At 40.4% G+C, this 14621-nt stretch overlaps 1 protein-coding gene across 11 annotated transcripts in view; it reads left to right on the top strand.

Annotated features, from left to right (window-relative positions):
• Window positions 1-14621, top strand: part of ATXN1 (ataxin 1) — a 390857-nt gene that overhangs the window by 188468 nt on the left and 187768 nt on the right. For 8 of the 11 annotated variants that reach the window (XM_087438051.1, XM_087438044.1, XM_087438045.1 and 5 more), the window contains one exon: window positions 12583-12643. The gene's annotated coding sequence lies outside the window, so the exon portion shown is untranslated. Of the gene's footprint in view, window positions 1-7583; window positions 7660-12582; window positions 12644-14621 lie in introns of all 11 variants that reach the window. The other 3 variants (XM_087438047.1, XM_087438046.1, XM_087438054.1) reach the window with 1 other exon arrangement.

Raw genomic sequence — 14621 nt, 5'->3', positions numbered from 1 at the left:
GCACAGAGGAAGAGGGAATTCCTGTCCTCAGTGGGTGTATTTCTTGTGCAGATAGAAGGAATTTAGTTATTTCAAAGGGTTTCACCAAATGTACTAATCTGGCAAGTTGCCGTTAAGCTCACCATGATCAGATTGGGAGAAAGTGGTGACTCTAGACATTGCTCCTGAGAAGTAAGACTTTTTCCCTCCCAGTCAGAAATCTATTTTTGCGTGTACCCTGGTTGTATTCTGATTAGAAAGTCATTTCCAGTATACAGCTATTCATGCACTAGAGCCCTTCTCTGAGGGTCCGCAGAAGCTGGCTCTCGCCCTCGGTTGCATCACTTGGCAGAATAGAAACACTTTTTTCCTGTGGCAGTTCGCAATGCCATCGATTTGCAGAGTAGGATGGCAGGGAGACATTCTAGACAGCTTTAATGTTTGCCGGCGCTAATGAATTTGTCAAGCATCTAAACTCAGGATGGTGCACACTTAGAATGATCTGGAATAGATTGTAACTTTTCTAAAAGATAATCTGATATTGGAGTCAGAAGAGGCAGATTTTTCGTAAATCACTTAATTAACTCCTATCTCCAGAAAAACTTCATATTAAACAACAATAAGAAAGGTCTTAAAGTAGCTGAGGCCAAGTAAGAGTTGAAGGTAGAGAGAGTAAATAACCAAGTTCGTGGAAATTATAAAAGAAATAGATGTATCATAAATGCACTCTTTAACTAAACATTTATTGACTGGAGCAATAATGATGTATTTTTGATCTGTGATAAGTATAAGTGTTGAAATCCATCCAAACCACGAAAATGATTAGAGGGTCCTTGTGGGATAGAAAGCTCTTCGGATCCTGGAGCTCATATTCTATATGGCTTTTTGCTAATTAATAAACATTGGCCTCGTGTCTGTTACTTTATAGCCTAATTGCAGTACATTGGCAAAAGTGCTGTCTTTCACTTCTTAGGGGGTGGGAGTTTTCTGTAAAAGAGGTTAAAAGGAGAAATCAGGAAACCAAATTTTTTTTAACCAGAAATAAGCAGATACATGTATATTTTGGTCACATAAACAATTCCTAAGAAGCCTTTTTATGATGACCATGCAAAATTGTTCACGAGAGGCTTTTTTCCCAACATTTTATTATGAACAATTTCAAACATACAGAGAAGTTGAAAGAGCTGTACAGTTAACACTCGTAAACTCACCTTATTTAACCTCCTTTGTGCCTCAGTGTTCCCATCTGTACAATGGGATAATAACAGAACTTATCTCATTGAGTTATTGGGAAGGTTAAATGAGTTAATATTTGTAAAGTAAGTCGAACAGTGACTGGCACATAGTAATCACGCTACAGTGTTTCTTACTGTTACCATTATTGATTATTTCATCAATGCATCGTGAAATCGAGGCTGTGGGACAAGTTCTTAATGGAGGTGCCAGATGTGCTGTTTTTGGTCCTCAGCATTGCAGTCTCTTGTAATTCAAATTCTGCCACTTACCAGCTGTGTAGCCCTGAATAACTCACCTAGCCTCTCTGTGCTTCAGTTTCCCCACTTGGAAGGGGAATACTGATAGTGCTACTTACGTTATTGGGTTGTTGTGAGGATTAATGAGTTAAAACTTCTAAAGTTTTTAGAACAATTCAACATGAGTTTCAACTTGAATTCCATGAATTACTAACTCTGTTATCTTGGGCAAAATAGTTATATCTTTTTTTGTCCTTGTTATTCTCATCTGTAAATTGGGAATGAAACCGTTGAACAGTATTATGGAGATTAAGCAAAATGATATATGTAAATCACTTAGCGTACCTGGCAGACATTTTTAAAATTATTATTAACTAAAGTCCATACTTTATTCAGATTTCCTTAGTTTTTACCTGATGTCCTTCCTCTGGTCCAGGATCCCATCCAGGATACCACATTAGATTTAGTCTTCCTGTCTGCGTAGGCTCCTCCAAAATGTGACAATGTCTCAGACTTGTTTTTGATGACCTTGAAAATTCTGAGGAGTGCTGACCAGTCATTTTGTGGAATGTCCCTCAACTGGGGTTTTTCCTATGTTTTTGTTATGATTAGAAAAACCCCAGTTGAGGGACATTCTACAAAATGATCAGTACTCCTCAAAATTGGTAAATTGCCGTTTTTATCACATCATATACAAGGTTACATGCTGTCAATGTGACTTAACACTGTTGATCTTGATCTTGATCCACCTGGCTGAGGTAGTGTTTGTCAGCTTTCTCCACCTTAAAGTTACTCTTTTCACACACACCTTCCCCCCTAGTCCCTTCCGTACTGTACTCAGGAAGGAACCCTCACCCAAGGAGTGGGGAGCTATGTTCTGCCTCCTTGAGTATGGTATATCTACGTGAATTATTCAGAATTCTTCTGGGCTGGCCCTGTGGCCTAGCGGTTAAGTGCACGTGCTCTGCTCCTGGCGGCCTGGGTTCGGATCCCGGGCGCGCACCGACGAACCGCTTCTCTGCCCATGCTGAGGCCGCGTCCCACATACAGCAACTAGAAGGATGTGCAGCTATGACATACAACTATCTACTGGGGCTTTGGGGGAAAAATAAATAAATAAATAAAATTAAAAAAAAAAAAGAATTCTTCTGCACAGGAGATTTGTCTGTTCTCTGTTTACGTATTTATTCAGTCATTTCTTTATATTGGTATGAGCTCATGGGTATTTATTTTATACTTTAGGTTATAATCCAATACAGTGTTATTTACTTTTTTGCTCAATTTGTTCCAGTTTTGACCATTGGCAGCTCTTCCAGGAATATTAGGAATATTGTCTCTTGTTTCCCTCTGATATGCCCCCATCGTTGTGTTTTTGTTTTTGTTTTGTTTTGTTTTGTTTTGCTTTTTTGACCATTTCCTTCACACCCATCTTGAAAATTCCCTGCGCCAATCCTAGAATCAGCCGTTTCTCCAATTAGCTGTGATTCCTTTTATTGGGGAATGATGTTGGAAACCAAGATCTGGGCACTGGGGCTTGTAGAAATTTTATGCCCAACAATTATTAGTTTCCTCCGTTCCTGGAAGTTTGACCTGTATGGTAGTGAGCATCCTTGTGCGAGCCATGTGTTGCAGGTCCTCCTCGGTCGCTCACCTGGTCCCAGTGGATGAGCCTAACTTGCGGGAGCTGACTGGACAGAAGTCAGTCCAGCCAGTCAAGTCAGCGGATTTCATGCCACTCAATCCAAGTCCGACTCTGCTGTGGTTAGTGCTTTGAGAACCTTCCCTGCCCTCATGGAACCCAAGCCTGTGGAATCCAGTGAGAGGGCAGTAATATGTAAGTGCTGCAGAAATGCAGAATAGAGGAGGGCTAGTGCAATCTAAGAACATTCGAAGAAGTCTTCTTATGTAAGATTGGACTTGAGCTAGGTTTATTCCAGATGAGGAGACTAGAAAGAAAGATGTGGAATTGTGAACAGATATTTTTTAGTAGATAAAGAGAGGCCTGAAATTAATGATGGACTTGAGCTTTTTGGGTCTATTTTAGATATGAAACGGAGTTTATTGATCTTGGTGGGATGAGGGAAATGGGCTTCAGCCAGTGGTGTCTTGGAGCCAGCTTGTGCTGGCTCTCATAAGCCAATTGTTAAATTTTGGGGAATTTTGAGAGCAGGCTGGCATCATATTGCTAGCTTGAAATCGGCCATGGTGGGAATGTTTACACTAGAGAAATCTGCAAACATTACCAATCAGGGCTTCTCTCTCCTCTCCAGCTAGTTATGAAGCATTTCTCTGTACACGACAGGCTTTAGTTATCTAAAAATCTAGTGTATGCCCTTGCCCTAAATTTATTTTTTTCCTCTAGCATTTTTTTTCGTTTACATGTTTTCCTTCAGTGCTTTGAATTCTCTGACAAAAACTGTTAAAAAAATGGTTACAATAGAGATGTGTGTCCTCGAGTAAAAACTGCGTTTTACTGCATATTGGTTAAAACATTGATAGCCAGAAAATGTTGTAGTTAACTGGGATATTTGGGACCCTCTAATGGCTACTCTGGATAACTGAGTTGGAAACATATGACCCAGCCTTCCACCTTGTTTTGTCAGTGTAGGAGGAGCTAAAATTACCTGGGGGTAGTCATCGGTGTCGTATATAAGCAGTGTGGCCGTAGGACTTTCCTTTTCCCTATGGTTGGGCTGGCTTCCTGTTTCTTATCAAGAATGTGAAAAGAAGTGGTATCATTTTCCCTCAACTAAGAAACTATGACTCAGCATCATTCTGCTTGTAGTGGGTGATGCAGCCTTGTATTAGCTTGACTTTCGCAGGGATGACTTTCGTAAGCCAGGCATCTCAAGCATGACTTGTCGGACCTCCTTGGTATGTCCTGGTCCAAACAGATCACTTGAGAAGCTCCGTTAGAGGGCCAAGTGATCACAAGGCTCTTCTTTGTTTTTTTTTTTTTTTTTTTAGTTGCGGTAAAATATATATAACGTGAACTTTACTATCGTTAAGTGTACATTAAGTAAACAAGCTAACATTAAGTATGTTCACATTGTTGTGCAGCCATCATCACCATCCGTCTACAGAACTAAGAAACTATGACTCAGCATCATTCTGCTTGTAGTGGGTGATGCAGCCTTGTATTAGCTTGACTTTCGCAGGGATGACACTTGAGTAATCCATGGAATAATGCTATGCAAATAGGAACAGGTTTCATGAGATCACCTCTTGTGCGTGATATATATTAAGTGTAATATAGACTTAGACTCAGAGGAGCTTACGTTTCAAGTGAGTCAACTAAAGGTAGAGCAGTGTTAGGGAGAGAAAGAGGCTTCTCTTACCCATAACTGGAGATTCTGAGTTTTCACAGTCATCCTAAAAGAGAGAATTGCTTTACCTTAGTTACGGGAATTTCTTTTACCTTTCTTTGCTCTTTATTATGTCCCTCCATCAGGTAGGTAAACTTTCCTAACTTTTATTCCGACCTGTCATTAACTCCTGATCCACTGTCAGATTGAATCTCTGAGGTTGTAGCACTCAGAAAAGAATATGACGGGCATTCTGGCTGTATCAGAAATCTTAGGTGCAGAGTTCCCTGTGAATCATAGAGGCCCTCCTATTCTCTTTTAGTCCAAATGATTCCTAGATGTGGAGGCTCTCAAATGTTAACTGATTTCCCGGAACCCTCAAACAAGGTTACAATTCCTCAGCTGCTACTCGTAAGCCAGGCATCTCAAGCATGACTTGTCGGACCTCCTTGGTATGTCCTGGTCCAAACAGATCACTTGAGAAGCTTCGTTAGAGGGCCAAGTGATCACAAGGCTCTTCTTTGTTTTTTTTTTTTTTTTAGTTGCGGTAAAATATATATAACGTGAACTTTACTATCGTTAAGTGTACAGTTCGCTAACATTAAGTATGTTCACATTGTTGTGCAGCCATCATCACCATCCGTCTACAGAATGCTTTTCGTTTTCCCACACTGAACCTCTGTACCCATTAGGCAGTAACTCCTCATTCCCCATCCCCCCGGCCCTTCGTGATCACCATTTTGCTTTCTGTCTCTTTGAATCTGACTACTCTAGGTACCTCATATAAGTGGTATCATACAGTATTTGTCTTTTTATTCATGGCTTATTTCACTTAGCATAACGTCCTCAAGGTTTATCCATGTTGTAGTATGTGTCAGAATTTTCTTCCTTTTAAAGGCTGAATAATATTCCATTGTATGTACATCCCACATTTTGTCTATTCACACTTGAGTTGCTTCCACCTTTTGGGTTTTGTGTGTAATGCTGCTGTGAACATGAGTGTGCAAATATATGTTCAAGTCCCTGCTTTCAGTTCTTTTGGGTATACCCAGAAGAAGAATTGCTCAATCATATGGTAATTCTATGTTTAATTTTTTGAAGGTCCACCGTACTGTTTTCCACAGCAGCTGCATCATTTTACATTCCCACCAGCAATGCAAGGGCTTCCAATTTCTCCACATCCTGGGGGTGGATAAACTCTGGCCTCTGGGCCATATCCCATCCCCACCTATTTTTGTAAATAAAGTTTTGTTGGAACACAGCCACGCTCATTTGTGTAGTATTGTCTATGGCTGCTTTTAGGCTACAATGGCAGAGCCGAGTGGTTGCAACAGAGATTGCCAGGCCCACAAAACCTAAAACATTTGCTATCCGGCCCGTTACTGAAAAAGTGTGCCAGCCCCTGGCTGTTCTAGACATTTAAGAGATGCCGTTTTTAAACCATATTTATAACACAGTGCTGTTGCCTGCTGGCTGTTCACTCTGTCCTTGAGTACTTAGAAAACCATGAAGCTCACACAGAGATAAGATATTAGGGCTTTCAAGTATTTACTGAACTCCAACTTTGGGTCCAGAACTGTGTTCTTGCAGCCTTTGTTATTTGATTGGGACAATAGTTTTTGCATCCAGCATTCACCAGGGCTGCTGCCAGATGTGACCGAATCATTTCTAACACAGACGGCACTTTTTAAAGTCGCAGTAGCTATCTCTTGCCTTTCCCTGGTGGTATTTCCTATTTATACTGAACTTGGGTGAAGGAGCTCTGATCTTTAGCTGCAGTGAGAGGAGTTATACTGCAGGGACGTAGCCATAAAGTGTAGAACACAGAAAACTTGCTGCCTTTCACCTAAAAATAGCATCCTGCTTCTCTTAGCTTTCGTTCAAGTCAGAAGTACAACTTTGCTAAGGCAGTGATTGCCAATTTTGGAATTTTGAGAGATTGGTGGTTTGCTGATTCTGTTCTGCCTTCTGTTGAACCTTTTGACCGTTCATACGATACACTTATGCTAACTGATGGAAGAATTGTTGAGGTATATGGACATTGTCTTTGAGGAGTTTATATGATGTGTTTTGGCAATTCAAGAATATTAAACATTGACTTTAAAAGATTATGTATAATACCCTTAAGATCGTTGGAAATCCTACACACACACACACACACACACATGCACACACACTCTCTCTCTCACTCACTCACTCATACCCACCCACTAATACAGACACCCAGGAAATCATAAAGCAAGGAGTAACATTTATCTGAAGATGTTTTCTTACATAGAGTGGGTAGGGTAGTCATTTTGTGTGATCCAAATAGGATCCCAATAATGGATGAACCTGCTGAGATGTCACCTTTTGCTGCAGATATAATGTTTATCTAAAGGCAAAATAGAGTCCTTGTCCCGTTGTATAGAATCTTACCGCCCCAACTGAAATTTGTTAGTGAAGTGGTGGGCATTGGTTGTAATAGTGCCGATATATTGAAAACTTCATAGCCCTTTTCCTTTACTTAATGAGAGAGAAAGTTGACCTCTTTTTTTTTTTCCCTGTAATCTGATAATGAGTATTTCTCTCCCAAATCTGATTCTCCAACCTATAGTGGTTTTAATTACTCTCCTTGGAAACCACTGCCAAAATACTATCTTCACCTTAAGTTATAGGCTTTAAGGTTGGAAACAGAGTCTGGAGAGAGTCCCTTTGCATATGATTTTCTTCAGTTAGTATGAGGGCAGTATTTTCTTATTTTTATATTTGTATGTTTTTACTCCTTAAGAACAGATCTCTCCTGAATTTCATTGTATATATTTACAATCATCTTTTCCATTTGTAGACAAGTTTTGGAATTCAGATGTTGCCCTTGAAGTGCTAGTGACTTCTCAGATCAACTTGGGTCATTCAAGCATTCAGTAAGCATGCCTTCTTATTTATGCTCCAATGAGAATTCATTCATTTCTGCATATTTTGAATGTCTACTATATATACCAGGCACTGGGCTAGGTGTTGGGAATTCAGAGATAAATGATATAAATTCCATCTAGAGGTAAATGATATAAATTCCATCCTCTCCCAGCTGGGCCACAATTTAGTAGGGGACATGCGTACCCACACAAATTTGCAATGGAATATGAAAAGTGCTCCTTGTAAGGGATACGTACAGCACAGAATATTAAGTCTGGAGAATTTGTAAACTTAGTTAAATCTTTAAATTGAGTTAGACTGTGGATAAATTTATCAGATGAGAAACAGAGAAATATTATTTATTTATTCTGAGGTAGTAAATGGAAAACTTGAACGAAATAAAATGAATCTATTACAACCAGCGGCCCCCAGCAAGGCCACCACTCCTGCGCCGTTATCGTTCCTGCACATTCTCTGTGTTTGGGTCAATAACACCGCGTTTAGGTCAGATGAGTGTGTGTTCCGTCTGCCACGCTTTGATAACTAAAGTAAAATGCTGATGGAGATCATTTAAGATCGTCTCTATGCTGTTGATTGCATGCTTGTGGCTCATAATCAGAAGGATGCAAAGTAATTGTTAGACCGACTTGCCAAGGCTACATTTTGTGTCGTTGCAACTGTCAGCACTTTGGTCCTGCTGTTCTGCCTGAAGAAGGCTTGCCTGGCACCTGTTGGACGGATTTAGCCTTCCCAACAACCCAATGTGATAGGTTCCATTATTATCCCCATTGTACAGATGGGAACACTGAGGCACAAGGAGGTTAAGTAACACACTTTAAGTCAACTTGCTGCTGAGTATCATGGATGACATTTGTTGTAGCATCCTCACTTGCTACTCCCTAAAAATAACCTGAAAAATAAATATCTGCTTATTTAGTGAAAGCAAGTGCTTGTTTTTTGTGTTTGACAGAATACTATGTATTGGGGCTTTCATATAAAAATCCACACGCATGTTGCCAGGGTGTTCATCTCTTTTCTCTTTGGCCACGAATCCCAGACAAACCTAGCTTTGAATTCTTGCTTTGTCACTTACTGGTTATGTGACTTTGGATAGGTTAATTGTCTGGAACTTTGCTTTCCTCATCTATGCAGTGGGGCTAATAGAACCTATTTTACAGAGATTTTGTGAGGATTAGAGATAATAGATACAAACTTGTCAGCACAAATTAGCCACTCAGTAAATGGAGTAGCTAGTATTAAGGAGTCTAATTCTTACTCAGGATATGACACAATACAATGGCAAGACAAACTTTTCCAAAGTCAGTAGTTCAAAAATGTATTGTAAGTGTGGAATAGATAGTATCAGTACAGTTTTCCTGGCTAGGTCATATTTACCCGGGACACACAATTGGACGAGGATGTTAGAATCTAAACCACAATTTTCCATGGCTAAGTCTGCTATACAGAATTTGTTCGGGGCCGTCCCATGTACACCATCAAAGGATATGCAGATCCCTTTGAAAGCAAATTTAAGAATGTCTATCAAATAGCTTTGACTGCATAAAAGTGATGTTATATAGCATACAACACAGCCTGGCCATCTGGTTCTCTCTCATGGAGAAAGCTGTGACCACAAGAGAGTTAAGCAAAGCAAAAACTCTGTCCTTATAAGTTCATTGTTAGATCTAGGGACATCTCACTGGCTCCTGAATTGTACACTAAAAGAGATCTGTTAAAAGTAGCTCAGACCATATTCTGAGATATAGTAAAGTCCTTAGTGTGAGTTGTCCAAGAGATGCTTTCTCTGATTCCATGAAGTGCTGAAAGTTAAAGTGTATGTTCTTATCTCCTAATGTTGATTCTATTTCACATGGTCAAAATAGAATGATAGAAGTCCCTTCTAAGAGCATGACCCCCACCACAGATTGTCTCTTCCTCTAAAAATTGCATAAGCTGGACAAGGGATGAACATTTAGGGAACATTTGTTGGAAGGTAGCATGGCAAGGGGTTGTCACCTGTTTATTCATTGTAGATTCTGGTTTCACAAATCAACTCTGTTTCTCTACTTTGTTCTCTAGTTTTGATCTCTCCAGGATTTTCCAGCTGGGATCCGATTTGGCATTTCTCTGCTGCCACAGTATGTCCTGTCTTTCTCTCTCGGCTACTCCATGCCAATCTCCCACCTCCTGCCTGCCTGTAGGAGCAGTGTTGGCAATACTTAGAAAGGGTTAGGTACATTCATAACTAGAGGAGAAATTAGCTCCACACTCTTTGCTGATTGTGGGAATACATTCATTCCCCCAGCCTCCCCCGCCAAAGTGGTATTTTCCAGAATGTTGCTAGGCAGTCACATTTATAGGTATGGCACAATTTTCTCAATTGAGGACACGGATGTGTCATGCAACTCAAGCAAACTGTATGACATACGTTTTACCAAACCAACCATTCTCTTTGAGAAGGAAATTAGAACTATTGAGACCGCGCAAACATTCCAACTCTTGATATCTTCTCAATATGGTAGATTCTGATTTTTTTTTTAGGTTTTGAATTTTATATAATGTGATTATAATTTTTAGAGTCACTCAAGAGTCTACAATTTTCAGTTTACCTTTCTCTGTATCATTAAGTGACTCCACCATGATCGCACTGAAAACGGAGTCGCTTCTTTCACTGCAGACTTACGATTTCATACTTGAACTAGGCATCTCTATCCCCCATTAGCCCTACTCTTTACAATTTTGTCCCCTTTCAGTATATTGGAAACTCGTTGAATATCGTGACTTGTGATATTATTTCCTGTGGTATATGTGCTAGTGTTTATTCTTCTAAGCTTCACTCACTCAAACCAAAACAATTTTTTGCTGTTAAGACTTCTTATATTTATACAATCTTCCTTGCTCAATCTTGACGAAAATGTAGAAGGAACCACACCCTACCACACATGTGGTCACTTCTCATAAATGTGGGATACTTCTGTAGATTCTGTAAATTCGGCAAACGTATATTTAGTGGTTCATTCTTGCAATGCAATACTCTTGCTGTCCTTAAAAAATTATGGTGGAGGTGGATTTATTGATATTAAAAGAGATTTACAACATAACAAGTAAAATATTATCAAACTGCAAAACAGTATGGATACTATCATAGTATTTTATGAATAAATTGTATGTATGTATATAATCTTATTTATAAAAGTTTATGTATAATATACTCTGTATATGTGAGCATAGCAGAGAGCCTGGAGCCATCTAAGCCAAAATGTTCGTGGTGATTATTGTGAGACTTTTGATGATTTGCATTATTTGGGGTTTTTTCCCCTCTTATCTATATTATCTAATTGTTCGCAGTAAACAGTTTTACTATGTTCTCATTTGTATCATCTAATTTTGAGGGTGGGGAAAAAAGAACACAATACCTATACTCACATTTTGACAAATTATGAAATTATAAAAATTTCTCCTGTGTCTTATCTGTTGTTACAGATATGTAAACGTGTTGTGCCGATGGCATTAAAGCTTTATCTTTTTGTGCAATCTCTTCTACATGCCAAGCACTGCATTAAGAACTTGAAACATTATACAAAGTAGGTATTATTATTGTCATTATGCAAATGAGGAAGGAATTCAGAGAATTTATGTAACTTGAATCACAGCTGATATGTGACTGAGCTGAGATTCAGACTCACATATAATTCTGAAATCAGTTTTTGTGGTCTTTGTGATTCTGACTGTAGACATCTTATCTGCCGTTAGGATGAAAAGGTTAATGTATGTGAGTGGATTATAGAGTGTTGCTTTAAAAAGAAGGTACTCAGATTTTACCAGTGTGTACCATCTTTCACTGCTCACGTTGTTTCCCTGTGGTATTTTCAATTAGAGTGTAAACTTCTCGGGAGGCAGAATCACATGGTCTCAGTAGCCTTCACCTCTCCTAGCACAGTCTGACAGTATAGGAGGTGGACCCCTCTCTGTGACCCTGAGGCATGCCTTTCAGATTCTGGGAAGCTGAGTCTGGGAATCTGCTGCCAGTGGACATCCTCATGGCCACAGCACTCTCTTCCTTTTAGGGAAAGGGAAGAAAAGCGATGGCCTTCTTACAGCTTGTAGACTTAATCCCAAATGCTCTGGGATCCTGTGAAATTTGCCAGTCTTGGGAGGTAGCCTAGCTTTGCCTCACATCTCCTCCTAAACCTGCAAAGGCGTCTTTAGAACAGTCTCTGGAAATTTTTAAAAACTTGGATCTTGAGCTTAGTTCCTTATGTGATGTAGATTAAACAGTCTGTGGCTGTCCCTCCCTTATCTCCCTTTGTCCTTCAGGCTTCCTCTTCCAACATTCACATCATCTTGGTTCTTTCCCACACTTTATCTCAGACACCGTGGCTTCCTCACGGGATTACTCAGTCGGCCTGATATGTGACCCCCAGTGCCTCTTTGCCAAGTCCTCATTCCCATCTGAGCCCAATTACGGATCCCTGTGGGGTCACTGACCTCAGTGGAGGATGAATGGAGTTGTGGGTGTACCGTTTTGGGAAAGTAAAAAGCGCAGTAAGGGGTACTCTGGTGACTTATTAAGACATCTTCAAGTAGCCCCATGCTGAGGATGCAGAAATGACATTTTAAAAGATCCACCTAAAAAATGTTTTCCCAGACACCACAATATACACTCCTTTTTCATGAGGTTCACACATCTCGTGAGAAAGGAATCGTGCACACGATTATTTTCTACATGTTAATTGTTCAAAGCTCTGATTTAAAAATTCGTGTGGTCAGCCAAACAACTATACCTCCACCGTTCTTGAAAAATTTAACTGTGCCCCTCGTAAGTGCCAAAGTGCCAGGCACTGGGATTTCTTATTGTCTCTAGACCTGTGTACCTGTGCTGATTTATAGAACGGACTTAATGTTGTTTTTTTAATCTTTTTCTCTTACAGTTTTCCAAAGAAATTAGCCCGTTTTCTTGGTGAAGAGAAATCAATCTGCTGTTTTCATAGGGTGAGTGATCCTTGACTCTTTTATGTATTTTTACATGCATCAAAATTTTATCCAATTATTGTGATACTTTAAGAAGAAATTCTTGATAGCATGCATTCTCTAAAAGTTTTCTCCTGCTTGGAACCAAGGTGTTCTTTCTCCTCCTCCTCTATCAAATCTCCTCTTCCTTTCAGAGGGGGGATTTCCCCCTTGTATTTTTCTGCTGTTTCCTTTTGCTGTTCATGTTTTGCCTCTTATGAGTTGTCACCATCGTTGCTATCACCTTGTCCAGCTTGCAGAGAGAAGGAGAGAGAAAGTTTCTTTTGTTTCAGTGACTGATGCACAGAAATGCGGCCATGGGCAAGGAGAAACCATCCGTTTTGTTCACATGACCCACTGTTTCGTGAATACCATGAATAATAGAGACAGAGAATAATAGGGTCGGAGCCTTAGATGGAACCTTATAGGTCATCTGGCAAAGCCCCTCTGTACAGATGGGGCAGCTGAGGCTTCACGTCCCCTGTCTGGGGTCTTCTCGGGCAGCCGCAGAGCTGGGATCATGAGAGGCATTTGACTACCAGCTGTGTGGTCTACCCTGCTCACGCCCCCGCCACACAGAGCTGTGTTTTAAATCTCACTGCCTTCTGAGGATACGGAGTTATAGGTGGTTTGACCTGATGTAATACTGGTAAATGAATAACAGCCCTCTAAGGCAAGTGTCAGGAGTGATGCTGTTGAGCTATCTAACTTTCTAGTAGTCAGACTTGGCTACCATCAAGAGAGGTTGGTGGAGTGGATGTACCCAGAACACTTCTGCTGTGGACCTCATCTGAGAGGACATATTTTCCTTTGCGCCCTTTCCAAACCACTGCATTTGCAACGCCACATCACGTGCTGAGACGTGGTGGTACATCTGTTTTGCAGCTAGAGGCCATGGTGCACCTGCAGGTGTGTACAGCCAGCTGCAGACCTGCACGCCCCCACCTGGGGCTGTCTGCACCTGCAGACTAATGCTTAACGGGTTTCTTTATGTGTGGTACAAAGTTGGCCTGCAGTCATAGAGACTTTCCGAGAAATGTTGTCTCATTTAAAAAAAAAAGTAATACTGTTTTTTTACGCGAGAGCACGTGGTGGGTTATGATGGAGAGAAGTGTGAGAATAGGATTCTCCAGTGGAATCCCAAAAGGTGGACTTGTCTGTGGTTTTTTGGAGGATACCTGTGCTAGATCTGACTCTGGATCATGTTCATTTAGGTTGATGACCTAAATGCACTTATTTCCAAAACATTTTATCTCACTTAGGGATTGGTCTAAGTGTGGTATTGAGGGCCTGTGTCATTATTTTATCCCACTTGTCAACTTAGTCACTTTATCTTAACGAATGGGGGCTTCTCTTCTGCTGTCACTGGAGTCATTATTAAGGAACTTGATATGTCTCCTTATCGTAGAGATGATCTGTTTTCTACCAGTGCACTGAATGGAATTTAGAACATGGATTGCTGGTTCATTGAGGGATTGCCTGCTTATTACTCTAATATTGATCTCTCCTGTCCTCAGATGCTCAGGATGCATGAATGGGCATTCATTAAAAGTGTGAACTTGAGGATTTCCATTTCCTTTTTTTGTCCAAGAAAAGCCCAAAAGGTTTATCCCCAGGGCATATGACAGTATAATGTGGGACATTGAGATCTGCTATTCTCTGGGGAATCTAAGGGTCTCTGTGGAATCAAGAGATTGACAAGACTAGAACAGAGGACAATGAAGGGCCTTAGAAAGGTGAGGAAGTGGCAAATTCCATGCCTACCTTGCACTATTCTTTTAGTAAAGAACAAATTGGTAGGGAGGGATCTGAGGCAAGAAATGTTAAAGGGATAAAACGAAGACCAGTTGAAGTCATGCCGACCACTTGTGGCGACTTTGGTTTCCTGCTGGGGTCACAAGTAGTTTGAAGTTGACAGTCACGAGGCATCAAATCATTACCCAAAATATGACAAGCCATT

This window comes from Ceratotherium simum, chromosome 13 (genome assembly GCF_057802395.1).
Source record: "Ceratotherium simum simum isolate JZ-2026a chromosome 13, ASM5780239v1, whole genome shotgun sequence".
In the NCBI taxonomy this organism is placed as follows: Eukaryota; Metazoa; Chordata; class Mammalia; order Perissodactyla; family Rhinocerotidae; genus Ceratotherium; species Ceratotherium simum.
The sequence above is the reverse complement of the archived record's forward strand: the minus strand, read 5'-3'. Positions and strand labels throughout refer to the sequence as shown.